Genomic DNA, 20,778 nt, shown 5'->3' with positions numbered 1-20,778 from the left:
CCATTGCAACGAAAAGAATAAAATACTTAGGAATATATCTACCTAAAGAAACTAAAGACCTATATATAGAAAACTATAAAACACTGATGAAAGAAATCAAAGAGGACACTAATAGATGGAGAAATATACCATGTTCATGGATCAGAAGAGTCAATATAGTGAAAATGAGTATGCTACCCAAAGCAATTTACAAATTCAATGCAATCCCTATCAAGCTACCAGCCACATTTTTCACAGAACTAGAACAAATAATTTCAAGATTTGTATGGAAATACAAAAAAACCTCGAATAGCCAAAGTAATCTTGAGAAAGAAGAATGGAACTGGAGGAATCAACTTGCCTGACTTCAGGCTCTACTACAAAGCCACAGTCATCAAGACAGTATGGTACTGGCACAAAGACAGACACATAGATCAATGGAACAAAATAGAAAGCCCAGATAAATCCACACACATATGGACACCTTATCTTTGACAAAGGAGGCAAGAATATACAATGGAGTAAAGACAATCTCTTTAACAAGTGGTGCTGGGAAAACTGGTCAACCACTTGTAAAAGAATGAAACTAGATCACTTTCTAACACCACACACAAAAATAAACTCAAAAAGGACTAAAGATCTAAATGTAAGATCAGAAACTATAAAACTCCTAGAGGAGAACATAGGCAAAACATTCTCAGACATAAATCACAGCAGGATCCTCTATGATCCACCTCCCAGAATTCTGGAAATAAAAGCAAAAATAAACAAATGGGATCTAATTAAAATTAAAAGCTTCTGCGCAACAAAGGAAAATATAAGCAAGGTGAAAAGACAGCCTTCTGAATGGGAGAAAATCATAGCAAATGAAGCAACTGACAAACAACTAATCTCAAAAATATACAAGCAACTGATGCAGCTCAATTCCAGAAAAATAAACGACCCAATCAAAAAATGGGCCAAAGAACTAAATAGACATTTCTCCAAAGAAGACATACGGATGGCTAACAAACACATGAAAAGATGCTCAACATCACTCATTATTAGAGAAATGCAAATCAAAACCACAATGAGGTACCACTTCACACCAGTCAGAATGGCTGCGATCCAAAAATCTGCAAGCAATAAATGCTGGAGAGGGTGTGGAGAAAAGGGAACCCTCCTACACTGTTGGTGGGAATGCAAACTAGTACAGCCACTATGGAGAACAGTGTGGAGATTCCTTAAAAAATTGCAAATAGAACTACCTTATGACCCAGCAATCCCACTTCTGGGCATACACACCGAGGAAACCAGAATTGAAAGAGACACATGTACCCCAATGTTCATCGCAGCACTGTTTATAATAGCCAGGACATGGAAACAACCTAGATGTCCATCAGCAGATGAATGGATGAGAAAGCTGTGGGACATATACACAATGGAGTATTACTCAGCCGTTAAAAAGAATTCATTTGAATCAGTTCTGATGAGATGGATGAAACTGGAGCCGATTATACAGAGTGAAGTAAGCCAGAAAGAAAAACACCAATACAGTATACTAACACATATATATGGAATTTAGAAAGATGGCAATGACGACCCTGTATGCAAGACAGCAAAAAAGACACAGATGTGTATAACGGACTTTTGGACTCAGAGGGAGTGGGAGAGGGTGGGATGATTTGGGAGAATGGCATTCTAACGTGTATACTATCATGTAAAAATTGAATCGCCAGTCTATGTCTGACGCAGGGTGCAGCATGCTTGGGGCTGGTGCATGGGGATGACCCAGAGAGATGTTGTGGGGAGGGAGGTGGGAGGGGTGTTCATGTTTGGGAACGCATGTAAGAATTAAAGATTTTAAAATTTAAAAAATAAAAAACCAAAAATAAATAAATAAATAAATAACCTCTGCAAGGTTTAACAATTCATATATGTCCTTAACTTATTTTGGAAAATTTTAATAGTGAGGAAGATATACAATGTGCCAGTTTAGGCAGATGTGTGTGTATGTGTGTGTTGAATCACTCTCTGGTTCCCTATTAACAAGAGTTACTTTGAGTTTGAAAAAGAAAAGAAACCCTTAATAAAATTTAGAATTTAAATGTCATGTATTCTCCTATATGAAATTCTTTCAGTCAAATAAATTTTAGATGTTACAAAGTGTCACACTAGGGCCAGTTACGGAAGTAACTTGGTAAAGAATTGGAGTAGGCAGAACCACGAAGGTTAGGGCAAGCATGCCGTAAGTTGAATTACGGCTCCCTAAAAGATGCTCACAGTCTAATGCCTGGAATCTGTGAATGTTACCTTCTGTGGAAAATAAAACAGGACTTTGCAAATGTAATTCAAGATTCTGAAGTGGGGAGATTATCCTGGGTAATTCAGGTGGGCCTTAACTGTATTTGGGCTTCCCTGGTGGCTCAGATGGTAAAGAATCCGCCTGCAATGTGGGAGACCTGGGTTTGACTCCTGGGTTGGGAAGATCCCCTGGAGAAGGGAACGGCTACCCATTTCAGTATTCTGGCCTGGAAAATTCCATAGACTGTACATTCCATGGTGCTGCAAATTGTCAGACACTTAGGAAAGTCAGAAGTAGATTTAACACAGAAGAAAAGGAGAACGTGGCCACAGAGACAGAGATCTGAAGCATGCGGCCACAAGCCAAGGAAGGCCAGCTGCCACTGGACGCTGGTGAGGCAAGAAACAGATTCTGTCTTAGAGCTTTCAGAGTAAAACCCTAGCAGCACCCAGGCTTCAACCCACTTACACTGCATTTCAGACTTCTTAGCTCTATCTTAAAATAAATGTCTGTTGTTTTAAGCCACCAACTTTATGGAAATTTGTTACAGTAGCCAAAGGAAACGAATATAGATTTCAATACCTGAGAATGGGGTGTTGCTATAACAAATACCTAAAGATTTAGAAGTGGTTTTGGAATCAGGTAATGAGTAGAGGCTCAAAGAGTTTTGAGGCACAGGTTAGGAACAGCTGACTTAAACTGCTGGTAGGAATATAGGCATTAAAGGCTCTACTGCTGAGGCCTCAGAAAGAAGCTAAGAGCATGAAAGTCTATACTATCTTAGAGAATACTTACATTATCATAAACAGAATGTTGGTAGAAGTATGAATGTTAAAAGCACTGCTGCTGAGAACTCAGAGGAAAATGAGGAACGTGATTCTGGGAGCTGGAGGAAAGAGCACCCTTGTTACACAGTGACAGAAGGCTGAATTCTGCCCACCAACTATGAAGAAGGGCTTCCCTGGTGGCTCAGATGGTAAAGAATTTGCCTGCAATGCAGGAGACCTGGGTTCAACCCCTGGAGGAGAGCATGGCAACCCACTCCAGTATTCTTGCCTGGAGAATCCCCATGAACAGAGCAGCCCATGGGGCTGCAAAGAGTTGGACATGACTGAGCAACTAAGCGCAGCATAGCAGAGCTATGAAGAAAGTGGATTTTGTAAGGGATAAACTTGAGTATTTATCTAAGAGTTCCAAGCCATGTGGTGAAGGTGTGGCCATATTTGTTTCTGTTGATAATAATAAAATGTAAGAGGAAAGAGATAAATTGAGAAAGAACTGGTAAACAAAAAGAAACCAGGTCTTAAAAATGATTCAGGAGATTCTCAGACTATCCAGATTACAAAAGATGCTAAAACTAGGAAATTCACTGTGAGCAAAGTGTGCTCTGAAGAGAAAGACATGGATGTGGTTGGATACTCACTAGCTGGTCCCTCAGAAGGATCAAAAGGTTAGAGCATCCCCTCCTCACACAGAGGGTTTTTTGAAAAGATGAAGCCTGTGACTTAAGGATCCCCTCAAAAATCTCCATGGAAGGATAAAGATGAGCTTATACAGAAAAAGAACTTAAAATCAAGCAAACAATATTTAATGGGTTTCTTAGGTTTTATTCTCCAAACCAGTAATTTTAATATACATTGCTGCTGCTGCTGCTGCTGCTGCTGCTGCTGCTGCTGCTGCTGCTGCTGCTGCTGCTAAGTCACTTCAGTCGTGTCCAACTCTGTACAACCCCATAGATAGTAGCCTACCAGGCTCTCCCAACCCTGGGATTCTCCAGGCAAGAACACTGGAGTGGGTTGCCATTTCCTTCTCCGATGCATGAAAGTGAAAAGTGAACATTACTTTATTTAAAAATATGATGATACCTCAAGTATAATTGTTCCCATTTTATATGCACAAATATATCAGTTTTTTGTTTGCAAGCAACAGAGATCACTACAATTAAATTAAAAATAGAAGTTAGTCAAAAGTTATCAGGCAGCTCATAAAAGTTAAGGAGAACATAAAATATTCGACACTGGAAGAATAAAATCCAGATGAGTTTTGGGCAATCAGGACAAATAGATAATGCTTTCAGGAAGATTCTAACAGAATAAATCAGTTCTAAATCTTCCCTGTTGGTATATCACTTTTCTTGGGAGTTCATTTACCTATTGGAAGAGGCTGGTTGACTTAGTTTGTGCAAAGAACTCACCTTCTGTTCTATCAGATACAAGAATTAAAAAATGGAAAGCCCTGTTAACAACACACATGCAATGGGGACTTCCCTCATGGTCCAGTGGCTAAGATTCCTGGCTCCCGATGCAAGGGACCCAGGGTCAATCCTGATTGGGATTGATCCATTGATACACCCAACATGGCACAACCAAGAGCTCACAGGCAGCAACTACAGATCCAGAGCTTACAGGCTGTAACTAAGATTTGTACAGCTTAATTAATTAATTTTAAAAAAAGAACACATGCAATGGGAAAGACAGTTTCTCCAAAAATGAAGGGAGATGCTGAAGGAAAGAGAAAAGGATGCTAACCAGACTAAATATAGACAGGAAGTGAATGTCCTCTGTAATGATGGCTAAAGTGCCCCAGTGTCTTTCACAAAGTCACCTACCTAGGTAATATTAATAGCTGAGCCTTGACTCAGACTACTTGATTTAAATTACATTCTATACAATTATAACATAGTTGCTAACCTTCTCCCAAGGGAATTCAGTTTTCCCACATATACAGTGAGAAAAAAAATGAAGACCATGGCATCCAGTCCCACCACTTCATGGGAAATAGATGGGGAAACAGTGGAAACAGTGTCAGACTTTATTTTTGGGGGCTCCAAAATCACTGCAGATGGTGACTGCAGCCATGAAATTAAAAGACACTTACTCCTTGGAAGAAAAGTTATGACCAACCTAGACAGTATATTCAAAAGCAGAGACACTACTTTGCTGACTAAGGTCCGTCTAGTCAAGGCTATGGTTTTTCCTGTGGTCATGTATGGATGTGAGAGTTGGACTGTGAAGAAGGCTGAGCACCGAAGAATTGATGCTCTTGAACTGTGATGTTGGAGAAGACTCTTGAGAGTCCCTTGGACTGGGACTGCAAGGAGATCCAACCGGTCCATTCTGAAGGAGATCAACCCTGGGATTTCTTTGGAAGGAATGATGCTGAAGCTGAAACTCCAGTACTTTGGCCACCTCATGCGAAGAGTTGACTCATTGGAAAAGACTCTGATGCTGGGAGGGATTGGGGGCAGGAGGAGAAGGGGACGACCGAGGATGAGATGGCTGGATGGCATCACTGACTCAATGGACGTGAGTTTGAGTGAACGGGAGTTGGTGATGGACAGGGAGGCCTGGCATGCTGTGATTCATGGGGTCGCAAAGAGTCGGACACGACTCAGGGACTGAACTGAACTGAACTGACCTGTAAGGGATCTTCCAACATTTGGTGTCCTCCTTATATGACCCAGCTTATTGCTCTTAGGAACTGGAATTTTTGTTTTTAATCACTGACAACAGATATATTCCCTTTGTTGTTATTTACATAGACAGAAGCTATGTAGTGACAAGGTCTCTTCAAGGCTGGAATACGTCCTTAACAACATGAGCAAAATAGCATCTGGTATCAATCTTGTCCCACTGACTTGACTGTAGTGATTTAAAAGCTTTCATTCTTTGAAATCAAAAATCTAATTTTTAATGCACTTTCTGTCAGCTGTTTTCCTAGATTGTAAATGAGTTTCTGTCATCCTGACAGACTCTCAGATAAATTGAAACTTAACTAGGGGGAAGAAAATAAATGTTAAAAAATGATTTTGTTCTGAATAGAATAAATGTGATATATATTTTGGTTACTTTCCCTCTAAATTGTCATTGGTTTCTCTGCATTGGTAAGCTGATGAATCTCTGTGATGATCAACTACTTCTGTAATTTACTGTCTGACAATAGATTGTAAAAAAGATTGCCATGCTGACATTGACTGAACCCATTAAGCATTATTCCTTTTCAAATACATGACCTGAAGAAAAACTCAAATCATTTTTCCCCACCATAACCAAAAATTACTGAGCATTTCAGCTATTATTTCCTCCAAGTGTTCACTTTAATTGGGTAAGTAATCATTTTCTTTGAGAAAAAAGTCATTAGGTTGGCCAAAGGTGGGTAAGCAGACAATAGTGTGGTTCTCAGTAACTGGTAAAGAACCAGAAAACAGGGAAGTTCAGCTAGGGAGAGAAGGGACATGAGGAAGGGTAGGGTGGAGAAGAGAGAGGCAGAGATGTAGAGAAATTAAGGAAATGGTATTTAATGTCAGAGGAACATCTGACGACCCAAAGCTTTCTACACTAATACTTCAAAGTTCTGCGTTCTCTCAAAATACATATAATCATCCATATTTGGAAAGCAATTGATTACTTAAACGTAATGCCACTTCTCTCCTCAAAATCTCAAAATACACCTTAAGTTCCTTTTACAGATGGGGAACCTGAGGCTGCATGAGGACAAGTGACTTAATCTATAGCTGGCTGGCGGCAGAGATGGTATTAGAACCAGGTCTCTGGCTCTGGGGTAATTTCCACCCCACCCCACTGACTTTATACCAGAGCTCTTTCAATAACGTCCACCAGTTAATTAGATCCTTCTTTCCATGGAACGTCCCTGAAAAAGCTTTTGCTATTGCTTTGGAGAATGTTCTCCACCAAGACACCCTATAATCTTTGAAGACAGCCTTAGATTAAGGCTCTGGCATTTTTGGACTCTACAAGGATGACTCCACCTTTCCTGTTTGAGAAGATAAAGCCTTTGTTCACTTTAACCTGAAGAATGCTACTTAATTGCCAGCGAAGAAGTGTTGTGTGGGCATCCTCTATCTGAGTAATCTTCCTTCTAATTTTTCACTGGCTGTTTGTCACTGGAAACACAGTTAAGTCATTCAGTTTCCAGGTCTGAGATAGGAATAGGTACGTGATTCCTATAAGAATTATATAAGCTGGACTTCTCTGGCAGTCCATTGGTTGGGAATTCACCCGCCAGTGCAGGGGACATGAGTTTGATCCCTGGTCCAGGAAAATCTCACATGCAAAGGGGCAACTAAACCCCTGTGCCCCAACTGCTGAAGCCTGCATGCCTAGAGCCTGCGCTCTGCAACAAGAAGGGCCACTGCAATGAGAAATATGTGAAATCACACATGCTGGAGTAGCCCCAAGCCACTGCAACTAGAGCAAGCCATGGCTCGCTAAGAGATCCCAATACAGCCCAAAACATTAAAATTATACGAGCTCATGCATGAGAAGCACACTGCACGTGTAAAATAGTAATGTTAATGAGGTCATACTCTAAAGCAAGGGCAAATGTTTGCTTGAGATGACTGAGCATCATACAGAAATGGAAAGATTATGTTATAGAAGGTTGATAGCAGATACGGTTAGTGCCTCACCCATGTCTCTTCAGGACTCACCAACCCTCGGCTTGCTGTAGCTTCCTAAAGCAAGCCCGAGAGGAAATTCTCTGGCATGCCTGGCTGGTGACAGGGACGCCAGGATGACGGATTCTGATCTCCCAGAGACTATCCCTCCGCCAGTAGAGAGTTGATGTACAAATATTCCCAATTCCTCTCCCCTCAAGTGGAACAATGCTAAGGAATTTTTTTTTTAACAGTATCAGTTGTACTACACTCTTGATTATTTTAAAGAAATAGGTCCCAAAGAAGCTGAACAAATCAAATGGAAAATGTTTATGTTTACTCTCTCCCCATGCCCTCCCTCTATGACTGTCTGGCATCACTGACTTCATGCAGAGTATATGGACATGCCAGTTAACTAACCATAGCATTTTATGACCCTATGAGAGGAATGAATGTCAAAGATGTATAAACATTAGGAAGCTTTCTTCTATAAATCATAATGCTGAACTTACTGGTAGTGCTGTAAATCTTGAAAAAGAAATCAAAGTAGGTAGCCTCAGGATCTTCTCTTGTATTTTTCTAAATGATTGATAGGGTGAAAGGAGGGCAACTAGAGTAAAATGATGGAAATTTATTTTCATCCCAGAGACTATTAAATCTCTGTAAAATGTTTTCTTTATTTTGTCTTTACTTCAAGCTTGAACTAATTCATTGCTTGACTCATGGGGCACATTAAATGTATATGGCCAATAAAATATCATTAAAAATCTTCTGGTCCAGTGATCTATTTCAAATGTCTATTCTAAGTTACCACAGTACGCTAAGGTCATGGAAGCAAGGGAATGCGTCCTAACAGTCACACCTGTACTCGCAAATCTAACTTTATCTGCATCTCGCTCTACCTTGGTACATATTTATTTTTCATGCAACCAACAAACCAACACCCATGTACACATATGTACAAATGTACATATATGTATGTATATAAAATATACATATTTATGTGTTAATTTGTTGCTATTATAGAATTATTAATTATGCAATTAAGAATTCTTAAATAGAGAATTACTATTCAGAGATGCCCTCATTTTTGGAACCAGACTGCTTGTGTTTGAATTTCATCTCTGCCACTTATGATCTGGATGACCATGAACAGTTTACTGAACCTCCCTGAGCCTCAGTTTTCTTATTTTTTCCTTAAAAAGGGATGGCAAAAAAAGGGGGAGATGTCAATTTTACCTGCCTCTAAGAGTTATTCTGAGGATTAAATGTGTTAATAAATGCAAATATAGAGCTTAGGAATAAGGACTGCATCAGCATTTGCATTAACTTCACATAAACTGTCAACCTTTTATTAACCACACATCACCAACACACACACACATACATATGTGTGTGTATATATATGTATATATATATGGATGAAAATCATCCATGTCTTTTGTTGAATACTATACAGGTATGCTATTAATTATTATATGCACATAGCATAGTGAGTAGACAAGGTGATTTGGTGATGATGTTGACTACTCCCATTAAAAGGCAATCTCCCTCCTGTGGGGAGTTAAGCAGGGCCCCACTGGGTGCTCCATGATAACTCCAACCCTGAATAATTAAAAGCCTCACTTGAAATACATCTTCCAAAATCATGAATCACTTCTTCCCTTACAGGTCAAATTATTTGCTTCTACTTTCAAATGAAGTTATCAATCCCTTTAAAAGAAATTAAAAATAATAATAATATAAATAATCATAAGCTCTCACATTAATTGGAGTCATTTTTCTCCCGGGTGTCTCTAGATAGCATATTCGTTCCCTGATCAGCTTGCTTATCTGAGATTAATTTTCAGTGCATCCTGTAGTTGCTCCTTCCCACAGAGTTCTGATAGGGAGGATCTAATAGAAGAACAAAGAGAAAACTCAATGATTTGGTGTTGTGGCTACTGAGGAGATCCGCTGCCATATTAATACCTCTAGTAAGGACTATAAGGATTCCTAATAAACACAGTTGAAATCATCATGTATTGGGATAATTGCAGGAAAAGTAAAAAAATAAGAGGGCATTTGTTGTTCAATTGCTGAGTCATGTCCTACACTTTACAACCCCATGGACTGCAGCACGCCAGGCTTCTCTGTCCTTCACCATCTCCCAGAGTTTAAACTGTACATATGCCTACATCTCATCTCCTCTTCTTCTTCATCTTGAGAGTCTTTATCCAAAGGAAACTATCAGACCTCAGGTGGTATCTTTGCCTCACACGCCTGTGAATTCCATGTCTATTCCAGTAAATGCACATATTCCTTACTGGAAGATGTTTATCCTACTGTATGTCAAGATAACAGCAGGTTTCACTTCGAAGGAAAGGTCAGAGGGAACTAATATTTACCAAGAGCCAGTTATGTTTCAGAAATTTCACTTTGGGTACCTTACCTTATTGAAACCTCATTGAGTTTTGGAGACATTATTACATTCATTGCATAACTGAAGGGTCAGAAGCTTAGACTGGTTGATATATTTGCCCAGTTCCACATACTGACAAACTTCACAGGCAGGATTTGAACCCAGGCTTATCCTCCATCAAAATTTATGTTGTTCTACTTTTACTGCACTGCAGACATAATAGCAATTTAGAGCAAAGAGTCTCATGGCTGGATTTGCAGGAAGTTGTCCATGGCTGTTTCAGAGAAACTCATTTTTATACACAAAAAGTACCTATGTGTAGAGCGGTAGTATGGATTACCATGTTCTTTGATACATCTCTCATCAAAGGGAGGGTCTGCATGTTCTCTCCCTGAACCTGGGTGGGGTTATGACTACTTCAAGCCATAGTGAATGAGAGAAGTGATGCTAAATGATTTCTGAGGAGGGTCATAAAGACTCCTGGGTTCCTCCATGTTTCCTGAAGGGCTTCAGTGGTGGCTCAGAAGAATCTGCATGCAATGCAGGAGACCTGGGTTCAGTCCCTGGCTTGTGAAGATCTACTGGAGAAGGGAATATCAACCCACCCCAGGATTCTTGCCTGGAGTATTCCATGGACAGATGAGTCTGGCAGGCTATAGTTCATGGGGTCACAAAGAGCTGGACACGACTGAACAACAAACACTTTCACTTCACTTTCATGTTTCCTGAAACACACTTAGAACCATGAACAGAAGTCAGAAGTTGGACTTCCCTGGAGCCACCATGCTGTAAGGAAGCCAAGTCAACAAGGGTGCTTTGGTGGAGAATCCTTATCTTGGAGTCACTCCCGCCAGAATCCAGACATGTGACTGAATGTAACTGCCCAGACCTGAAACCTCCCCAGGTGAGGACCCAGACATTTTCAAAATGATGGGTTCTACCTTGTCCACTGCTCGAACTCCTGACCTCAGAATTCTTTGGACATAATAAATGGGTTGTTTTAAGCTCGTAAGTTTTTTGTGCTTTGACATGCAGCAAAATAATGGAGAGAAATATGAAGTTGTTCCTGAACTATGAAAGTACGTGAGGCACAATTCTAAACACTGTGAAGAAAACAAAGCTGAAAGTCATTGTGGTCCCTGAACACAAATCCACAAAGAAAAAGACGTACATTATTATTCCTGATTCTAGAAGGAATCCAACAAAGAAGGAAGTTTCTTTCAAGTGAGTTCTTAAAAATGGAAAAGGAATAAGTAATACTCTGAGAGAATCAGAAGTAGACCATAACATTTAAAAAAAAGAAGAATCATATGAACTAACTTCATAGCCTCTTTTTAGGAAGGACACTGGGCACAGAGTAGTCAGTTTATATAACCTGTGGGGTAAAGTGAGAATTGAGATAGAGCCAGGTCATTAAGATTTTTGAATATTATGCTTGGAATTTTCCATAAGTAAAGGTAGACCCTTAAAGATATTGAGCTTTATAAGGACATTTCTGATGGTATTCAGAGGACAAAGTGGAAGTCAAGAACAGATGATTGGAAAAATAATATATTTTTAAGATATTCTACAGCAAAGATGACAAAACCCAAATACAGTGAGCATTCATGGGAATATAGAAAATGGAAATGCACAACTAATTTTTCTTTTTTAGGGGAAAATGAAGTGATTCAACCAAAGATAAAGTGAAGAAGATCATGAAGTACCTGGTATGCCACAGTAGAGGAAACACATGGTAAGAATATGATTCACAGATATTTTAACAACAAAGAAGCACTTGTGTTTGTGTTTTTATAAAGAAATCCAATCACTGCTGATATAAGGCAGAGTAAATTAGAGCTTCCTTTCAATTTAACTTGCCTTGAGCCTCTATGGCAGTGATCTCCAAACTTTTTGACACCAGTTTTATGGAAGACGATTTTTCCACAGACAAGGGAGTGGCGGGGGTGGCTGGTTCAGGCAATGATGTGAGTGACAGGAGTGACTGGGAGGCAGATGAGACCTCACTCGCTAGCCTACTGCTCACCTTCTGCTGCTAGGCCCATTTCCGAACAGATCCTGTGGGTTAGGGGTCCTTGTTTTACGGTACGTGTACACTGGGCTTGTGCATTCCTTTCACATTTACCTCTAGACATAGCCCTTAGAAGTGTATTAATTCATTTTTTATTTCTTTAATACAATTCATCTTCACTTAAAATTATCATTTTTCAAAGTGTCTTAATATAAAATTTCTACATTTTCCCATCTAAATTCCAATAAAATTTTATAATTATTTACATAAAGGGGGTGGGATGTAGAAGAAGCAGGTTCTTCTTACATGCTTTGTAGGATTACATGTGATTGCCTAATTGGAACACATCTGCTTTATCTTATGCTGCTGACATGTCTCATTTTATGCCTAATACAATCAGATCTGATCATTTGTCACATATGATTATTGTTTACTACTTAAAGACTGATTTTCTTACTATAACAAGGCTATAGAGATGAAAAATAAGCTTCAAAAATCATGAGACTACATAAGGAAAATGAAATAGAGAAAAAAGGTAAGAGAAATGTGTTAATTCACTCAAATATTTACCATCTGCCAAACACTATTTACTACTACTATTTGCCAAACACTTTTTACTTCCTAAATGTTTATTATTTGCCAAACACTGTTCTAAGTGCTTAGAGTGCAATAGTGAATAAAATATGTAAAGTCCCTGCCTTCAGGGAACTTACACACTCTTGGAGAGAAAGTGGGGAAAATAAGCAGGTAAAATTGAAGTGCATCAGTTATGTGTACATTGGCAGACATTCAGCAGGTGAAAGAGGAGAGGAACTTCTGGAGAAAATGGTAACAGTGGTGTGACATTTAATCAGTCAATCAAATAAACTAAGGGAGGTGAGCAATGCAAATGATACAAATTTCTGGGGAGAAGGCATTTCAGGCAGAACAAGTACAGAGTCCCCAAGGCACAAGCATGCTTGACATATTTCAAGAACAGCAAGGAAACCTCAGGAAGGGAATGATCTAGCAATGGAACAGAGATTAAATCAGAGAAGTGATGGGCAGTGAGAGGCTATCAGATCGTAAAAGGTCGTGTAAGTCAAAGAAGCTTGGAGAGAGTTGAAAGTAGCCTGGACTCATGGTCTGAGTCCTGCCTCTGCTACTCCCTAGCTCTGAAATCTTAACAAGTCACTCAACCTCTGAGCCTTATTTTTCTCTTGCCTTTAACAGAGATGATATTGAATTACACTCATGAATTTCCTGTAGGGGTCAAGTGAGATAATGCAATGTAATACTAGGAAGTGCTTAGCATGACACTTGAGAAAAATGGGAAAAAAATAATGTTGCAGTTATTTTAGATAATACATAATGAAAACCTCAAATATACTACTTCAGAAAGTAGGATGGTAGGGTTAGTATCCTAAACTTTTAAACTGTAACATATCCTGAGGAATTTTTGACCACAAAAGATGAAAAAGTTTTCAAGAGAATTGGTGAAGGGGTGTTGAAAGTGTGAGGAGGGATGCGGAGAATTAACAGATGTGTACTTTTGTACCTTCATCCACATACCTGCAGCCTCTCCGTGATTCACTGTGCCATGTAGAAAAAAGAAAAGAGGTTTCAATAATAATTATTCAATAATCATTGCTGAATCATGAGAAATAAAAGCATTGGCTAATATGTAATTAATATTAGTAGCATTAAAATAAGATTCAATAATTAAGTTATTCTTATACCTGTCAATTCTGTTTAATATTTTGTTAGAATCTGAGAAACAGCAAATCTCTCTCTTAGATATTTAAAAGAAGTGACCATTTAACTAGTTTTGGATTGCATATAATTTTTTCAACTTTTAACCTCAAATTCAAACCCAATCTTGGGAATCTATGATTTCTATACACGATGGTATCACTTAAAAACTTATTTGACATTTGGAAAGATTCCTAATTCTTAGAATGTGGAGCAAGATCATTTTCAGAATCAAGATCAACCTTAATCTTGATGTTTTTGTCTCTGTGTAACATTGGAAGTACCTAGTCATTTATTGGAAAAGGCAATGGCACCTCACTCCAATATTCCATGGATGGAGGAGCCTGGTAGGCTGCAGTCCATGGGGTCGCTGAGAGTTGGACACGACTCAGTGACTTCACTTTCACTTTTCATTTTTGTGCATTGGAGAAGGAAATGGCAACCCACTCCAGTGTTCTTGCCTGGAGAATCCCAGGGACAGCGGAGCCTGGTGGGCTGCCATCTGTGGGGTCGCACAGAGTTGGACATGACTGAAGTGACAGCAGCAGCAGCAGCAGTCATTTATTTCTGCACTACATTCAATGCCTAGTACCAAGTGGACAGGGGTTGAAAAGGAGAGGAAAGCTGTCTGTTCTGAGTATCGTCCAAAACTGAGGTCATGTCCAAAAGCACCCAGGTGTCTGGCAAGGGTCACACTAGCTCTATCCTTCCCACTCCAGGCAGAGGATCTAACCAACTAGATCAGTCTCCCAAAATAGTTTGGAAATCCCAAAGTTCCAGGAGCTCACTTTACTTCTGGTGTATTTCTCCACTGTGTTTTTCTTTGAGAAACTGAACTTGGATGTCTCCTGTATCTCGTTAATGTCTTTATATTCAAAATGGAATAACATCATATCCTTGGGAGAACACTACAGAGGCTTCTCATTGCCTAGAAGAGTACTTCCCAAACTGTTCTGTGGGGTATCCTCTGGAGTTACATAGAAAATGTTTTCCTGGTCAAATAGGTTTAGGAAATGCTGGGTTAACTCAAGGTAAGCAGATTTCTTACCAAAAGAATCCTTAGATCTTCTTAGCAGTAAGTGTGCATTTCATTTGCCCAAAAGGAAGATATATAGTCAAAAATTTTCTGACCTTATGCATATTGATGGGTGACATTTTTGAGAGACAAATATGGCTACTAGGTGTTCTGTGAAATTTATCCTGGAAATTTCTTAGCTTGGAGTTGAAAAATATCTGCTATCTAGTATAATTTGTAATTCCATTCATATTACCTCTCACTTCTCATAGCACTTTTCATTTTGACCACACAAAACTAATCCCTATTCCTTGAACAAGGAATGCTTTTGAATGCCCTCTGACTCTGTTCCAGTGTCTGTTCACACTGACAAGTGAACAAACCATTTTGATGCAGAACTATCTTTACGTCTTTTTCATAACAAACACATCGCCTAGCACAGCCATTAGTTCTTTTTTTTTAATTTTTTAAATTTTAAAATCTTTAATTCTTACATGCGTTCCCAAACATGACCCCCCCTCCCACCTCCCTCCCCACAACATCTCTCTGGGTCATCCCCATGCACCAGCCCCAAGCATGCTGCACCCTACGTCAGACATGGACTGGCGATTCAATTCTTACATGATAGTATACATGTTAGAATTCCCATTCTCCCAAATCATCCCACCCTCTCCCTCTCCCTCTGAGTCCAAAAGTCCGTTATACACATCTGTGTCTTTTTTGCTGTCTTGCATACAGGGTCGTCATTGCCATCTTCCTAAATTCCATATATATGTGTTAGTATACTGTATTGGTGTTTTTCTTTCTGGCTTACTTCACTCTGTATAATTGGCTCCAGTTTCATCCATCTCATCAGAACTGATTCAAATGAATTCTTTTTAACGGCTGAGTAATACTCCATTGTGTATATGTACCACTGATTTCTTATCCATTCATCTGCTGATGGACATCTAGGTTGTTTCCATGTCCTGGCTATTATAAACAGTGCTGCGATGAACATTGGGGTACATGTGTCTCTTTCAATTCTGGTTTCCTCGGTGTGTATGCCCAGAAGTGGGATTGCTGGGTCATAAGGTAGTTATATTTGCAATTTTTAAAGGAATCTCCACACTGCTATCCATAGTGGTTGTACTAGTTTGCATTCCCACCAACAGTGTAGGAGGGTTCCCTTTTCTCCACACCCTCTCCAGCATTTATTGCTTGCAGATTTTTGGATCGCAGACATTCTGACTGGTGTGAAGTGGTACCTCATTGTGGTTTTGATTTGCATTTCTCTGGTAATGAGTGATGTTGAGCATCTTTTCATGTGTTTGTTAGCCATCCGTATGTCTTCTTTGGAGAAATGTCTATTTAGTTCTTTGGCCCATTTTTTGATTGGGTCGTTTATTTTTCTGGAATTGAGCTGCATCAGTTGCTTGTATATTTTTGAGATTAGTTGTTTGTCAGTTGCTTCATTTGCTATTATTTTCTCCCATTCAGAAGGCTGTCTTTTCACCTTGCTTATATTTTCCTTTGTTGTGTAGAAGCTTTTAATTTTAATTAGATCCCATTTGTTTAGTTTTGCTTTTATTTCCAGAATTCTGGGAGGTGGATCATAGAGGATCCTGCTGTGATTTATGTCTGAGAGTGTTTTGCCTATATTCTCCTCTAGGAGTTTTATAGTTTCTGATCTTACGTTTAGATCTTTAATCCTTTTTGAGTTTATTTTTGTGTACGGTGTTAGAAAGTGATCTAGTTTCATTCTTTTACAAGTGGTTGACCTGTTTTCCCAGCACCACTTGTTAAAGAGATTGTCTTTACTCCATTGTATATTCTTGCCTCCTTTGTCAAAGATAAGGTGTCCATATGTGTGTGGATTTATCTCTGGGCTTTCTATTTTGTTCCATTGATCTATATGTCTGTCTTTGTGCCAGTACCATACTGTCTTGATGACTGTGGCTTTGTAGTAGAGCCTGAAGTCAGGCAAGTTGACTCCTCCAGTTCCATTCTTCTTTCTCAAGATTGCTTTGGCTATTCGAGGTTTTTTGTATTTCCATACAAATCTTGAAATTATTTGTTCTAGTTCTGTGAAAAATGTGGCTGGTAGCCTGACAGGGATTGCATTGAATTTGTAAATTGCTTTGGGTAGTGTACTCATTTTCACTATATTGATTCTTCCGATCCATGAACATGGTATATTTCTCCATCTATTAGTGTCCTCTTTGATTTCTTTCATCAGTGTTTTATAGTTTTCTATATATAGGTCTTTAGTTTCTTTAGGTAGATATATTCCTAAGTATTTTATTCTTTTCATTGCAATGGTGAATGGAATTGTTTCCTTAATTCTTTTTCTACTTTCTCATTATTCGTGTATAGGAATGCAAGGGATTTCTGTGTGTTGATTTTAAAAATATGGAACGCTTCACGAATTTGCGTGTCATCCTTGCACAGGGGCCATGCTAATCTTCTCTGTATCGTTCCAATTTTAGTATATGTGCTGCCGAAGCGAGCACAGCCATTAGTTCTTGATTACTAGATTGAGTCAACTGATATAGCTATACCCATAGTCAAGTGGAAGATTACTCTTATTCCTCATATTTCTTCTTTCTCACTACATGTGTGTCTAATTTTCTAGACAACATAATCAAGCTCATTTCATTTTTATGAAAACTTTTTATCATTTATTAAGTATAAGAACAAACATTCTTTTATCTGAAAATGTACCAGCTTTCCTATGAGATCTGATTAGCATTTTTTCTGAAATTCGAGATGATCAGTGCAAATTTATTACCTTTACATACTTCAAATGTTACTTCTGTGAACCCACTATGGGAGAGTGTAGTATGTAATTATAACAGAAAAATAGAGAGAGAAGGAGGAGGAAGAGAAAGAGAAGGAGAAAAAAGAAAAGAAAGACGTGTTTGTGAACTTCACGCATCAGAAAAAATAGACTCCTGGCAACTTAATGATATATACACAAACGGAAAACAGCATAAAATTTGATGCCCAAAATTATAGTTCTAAAAATTTAACTCACAGATATAAATACAAGTGTGCAAATATTTCTATAAATATGGAACATATTTGTTGCTTTACTTGTAATAAGGGGGGAAATGAAGGCTTCAGTGTTTTCCAACAATAGAGCATTTGTTATACGCATGATAGTATCACATGCTATGGATATTTTATATAGTCACAAAAATATTGTTTCAGACTACTTGCTAAATGGGAGAAAATATTTACAAATGATATAACCCATTAAGTGTCACTATCCAAAGTGTATAAAGAGTGCATACAACTCAATATTAAAAAGCAAAGAACTGAATATTAAAGTGGGCAGAAGACTTGAACAGACATTTTTCCAAACAAGATTACAGATGGCCAATCAGTTCAGTTCAGTTCCGTTGCTTAGTTCTGTCCAACTCTTTGTGACCCCATGGACTGCTTGTAGCACGCCAGGCCTCCCTATCCATCACCAACTCCCAGAGTTTACTCAAACTCATGTCCAATAGTGCACACACAAAACATGCTCAATATCACTAATCATCAGAAAAATACAAATCAAAACAACGAGATATCATCTAACATCTTTTAAAATGGCTATCATCAAAAAGACTACAAATAAGAAATACTGGTGAGGATTTTAAGAAAAGGGAAACCTAATAAATGGTTGGTTGGTAGGATTGTAGATTGGTGCAGCCACTATGAAAAACAGTATGGAAATAACTCAAAATACTAAAAAGAAAAAAAGTACCATATGATCCAGTGATTACATTCCTGGATATACACTCAGAGAAAACAAAAACACTAATTAAAAAAGATATATGCACACCAATGTTTGTATAGCATTATTTATAATAGCCAAAGCATGGAAGATACCTAAGTGATAGACAAATAAGGATGTGAGATACACACACACACATATGCACACAATGCAATATATATTATATACATATATACACACAATGGGATGTTAGTCATGAATAAAGAATTGAAATTCTGCCATTTGCAACTACATGTATGGACCTAGAGAGTATTATACTTAGTGAAATAAGTCAGAGAAGGATAAATACTCTATTATTCCACTTCTCTGTGGAATCTAAAAAATAAAACAAACAAATGTATATAATAAAAAAGAAAAAGACTCACAGAGAATAAACTAATGGTTACCAATGAAGAAAGGCAGAGATAGAAGTATGGGATTAACAGACACAAACTAAGTATAAAATATATGAGCCACAGGGATATATTGTATAGTACAGGGAAATATAGCCATTATTTTGTAATAATTTTAAATTGACTGTACTTCATAAAAACACTGGATCACTATCTCATACACCTGAAATTATTATAATACTGCAAGTCAACTATACTTCAGGGTTTTTTTTTTAATGATTTTAAGCCAGTTTGAATTTCACAGAGCTATAAGAAATCTTAACAATTGAAAGAATCTTACTAAATTAAATTAAGTTCAGTCCAGTCACTCAGTGGTATCTGACTCTTTGCAACCCCATGGACTGCAACATGCCAGGCCTCCCTGTCCATCACCAACTCCCAGAGTTCACTCAAACACATGTCCGTTTGTTGGTGATGCCATTCAACCATCTCATCCTCCGCTGTCCCATTCGCCTCCTGCCTTCAATCTTTCCCAGCATCACAGTCTTTTCCCATGAGTCAGTTCTTCTCATCGAGTGGCCAAAGTATTGGAATTTCAGCTTCAGAATCAGTCCTTCCAATGAGTATTCAAGACTGATTTCCTTCAGGATAGACAGGTTGGATTTTCTTGCAGTCCAAGGTAATCTCAAGAGTCTTCTCCAACATCGCAGTTTAAAAGTATCAATTCTTTAGCTCTCAGCTTTCTATATAGTCTAACTGTCAAATCCATACTTGACTACTGGAAAAACCATAGCTTTGACTGCTGCTGCTGAGTCGCTTCAGTCGTGTCCGACTCTGTGCGACCCCAGAGACGGCAGCCCACCAGGCTCCGCTGTCCCTGGGATTCTCCAGGCAAGAATACTGAGTTGGTTGCCATTTCCTTCTCCAATGCATGAAAGTGAAAAGTGAAAACGAAACCGCTCAGTCGTGTCCGACTCGCAGAGACTCTATGAACTGTAGCCTAAGGGGCTCCACTGTCTGTAGGATTTTCCAGGCAAGAGTACTGGAGTGGGTTGCCATTGCCTTCTCCAATAGCTTTGACTACACGGACCTTTGTTGGCAAAAGAAGTGTCTCTGCTTTTTAATATGCTGTTTAGGTTGCTCATCACTTTTCTTTCAAGGAGCAAGTGTCTTTTAATTTCATGGCTGCAGTCACCATCTGCAGTGATTTTAGAGCCCCCCAAAATAAAGTCTCTCACTCTTTCCATTGTTTCCCCATCTATTTGCCATGAAGTGATGGGACTGGATGCCATGATATTAGCATTAAGAATGTTGAGTTTTAAACCAACTTGTCACTCTCCTCTTTCACTTTTACCAGGAGGCTCTTTAGTTCTTTGCTTTCTGACAAAAGGGTGGTGCCATCTGCATATCTGAGGTTATTGATATTTCTCCCAGCAATCTTGATTCCAGCTTCTGCTTCATCCAGTCCAGGGTTTCTCATGATGTACTCTGCATATAAGTTATGTAAGCAGGGTGACAATATACAGCCTTGACGTGCTCCTTTCCCGATTTGGTATCAGACTGTTGTTTCATGTCCAGTTCTAACTGTTGCTTCTTGACATGCATACAGATTTCTCAGGAGGCAAGTCAGGTGGTCTGGTATTCCCATCTCTTTAAGAATTTTCCATAGTTTGTTGTGATCCACACAAAGGCTTTGGCACAGTCAATAAAGCAGAAGTAGATGTTTTTCTGGAACTCTCTTGCTTTTTCGATGATCCAGTGGATGTTGGCAATTTGATCTCTCGTTCCACTGCCTTTTCTAAACCCAGCTTAAATCTGCCTTTGCTAAATCTGTGAACATCTGGAAGTTCACAGTTCACATACTGTT

The 20,778-nt window shown here is 38.8% G+C and overlaps 1 non-coding gene across 1 annotated transcript; it reads right to left on the bottom strand.

The window, feature by feature from the left end:
- Positions 1 to 17,201: 17,201 nt before the first annotated feature.
- LOC138419871 (U6 spliceosomal RNA) lies at positions 17,202 to 17,308 on the bottom strand. The gene has a single exon (XR_011249122.1). It is a non-coding gene; the product is annotated as a U6 spliceosomal RNA (small nuclear RNA).
- Positions 17,309 to 20,778: the final 3,470 nt, after the last annotated feature.

This window comes from Ovis canadensis, chromosome 14 (assembly GCF_042477335.2).
Source record: "Ovis canadensis isolate MfBH-ARS-UI-01 breed Bighorn chromosome 14, ARS-UI_OviCan_v2, whole genome shotgun sequence".
NCBI lineage: Eukaryota > Metazoa > Chordata > Mammalia > Artiodactyla > Bovidae > Ovis > Ovis canadensis.
Note: the sequence above shows the minus strand (reverse complement) of the source record. Positions and strands in the feature narration are given on the sequence as shown.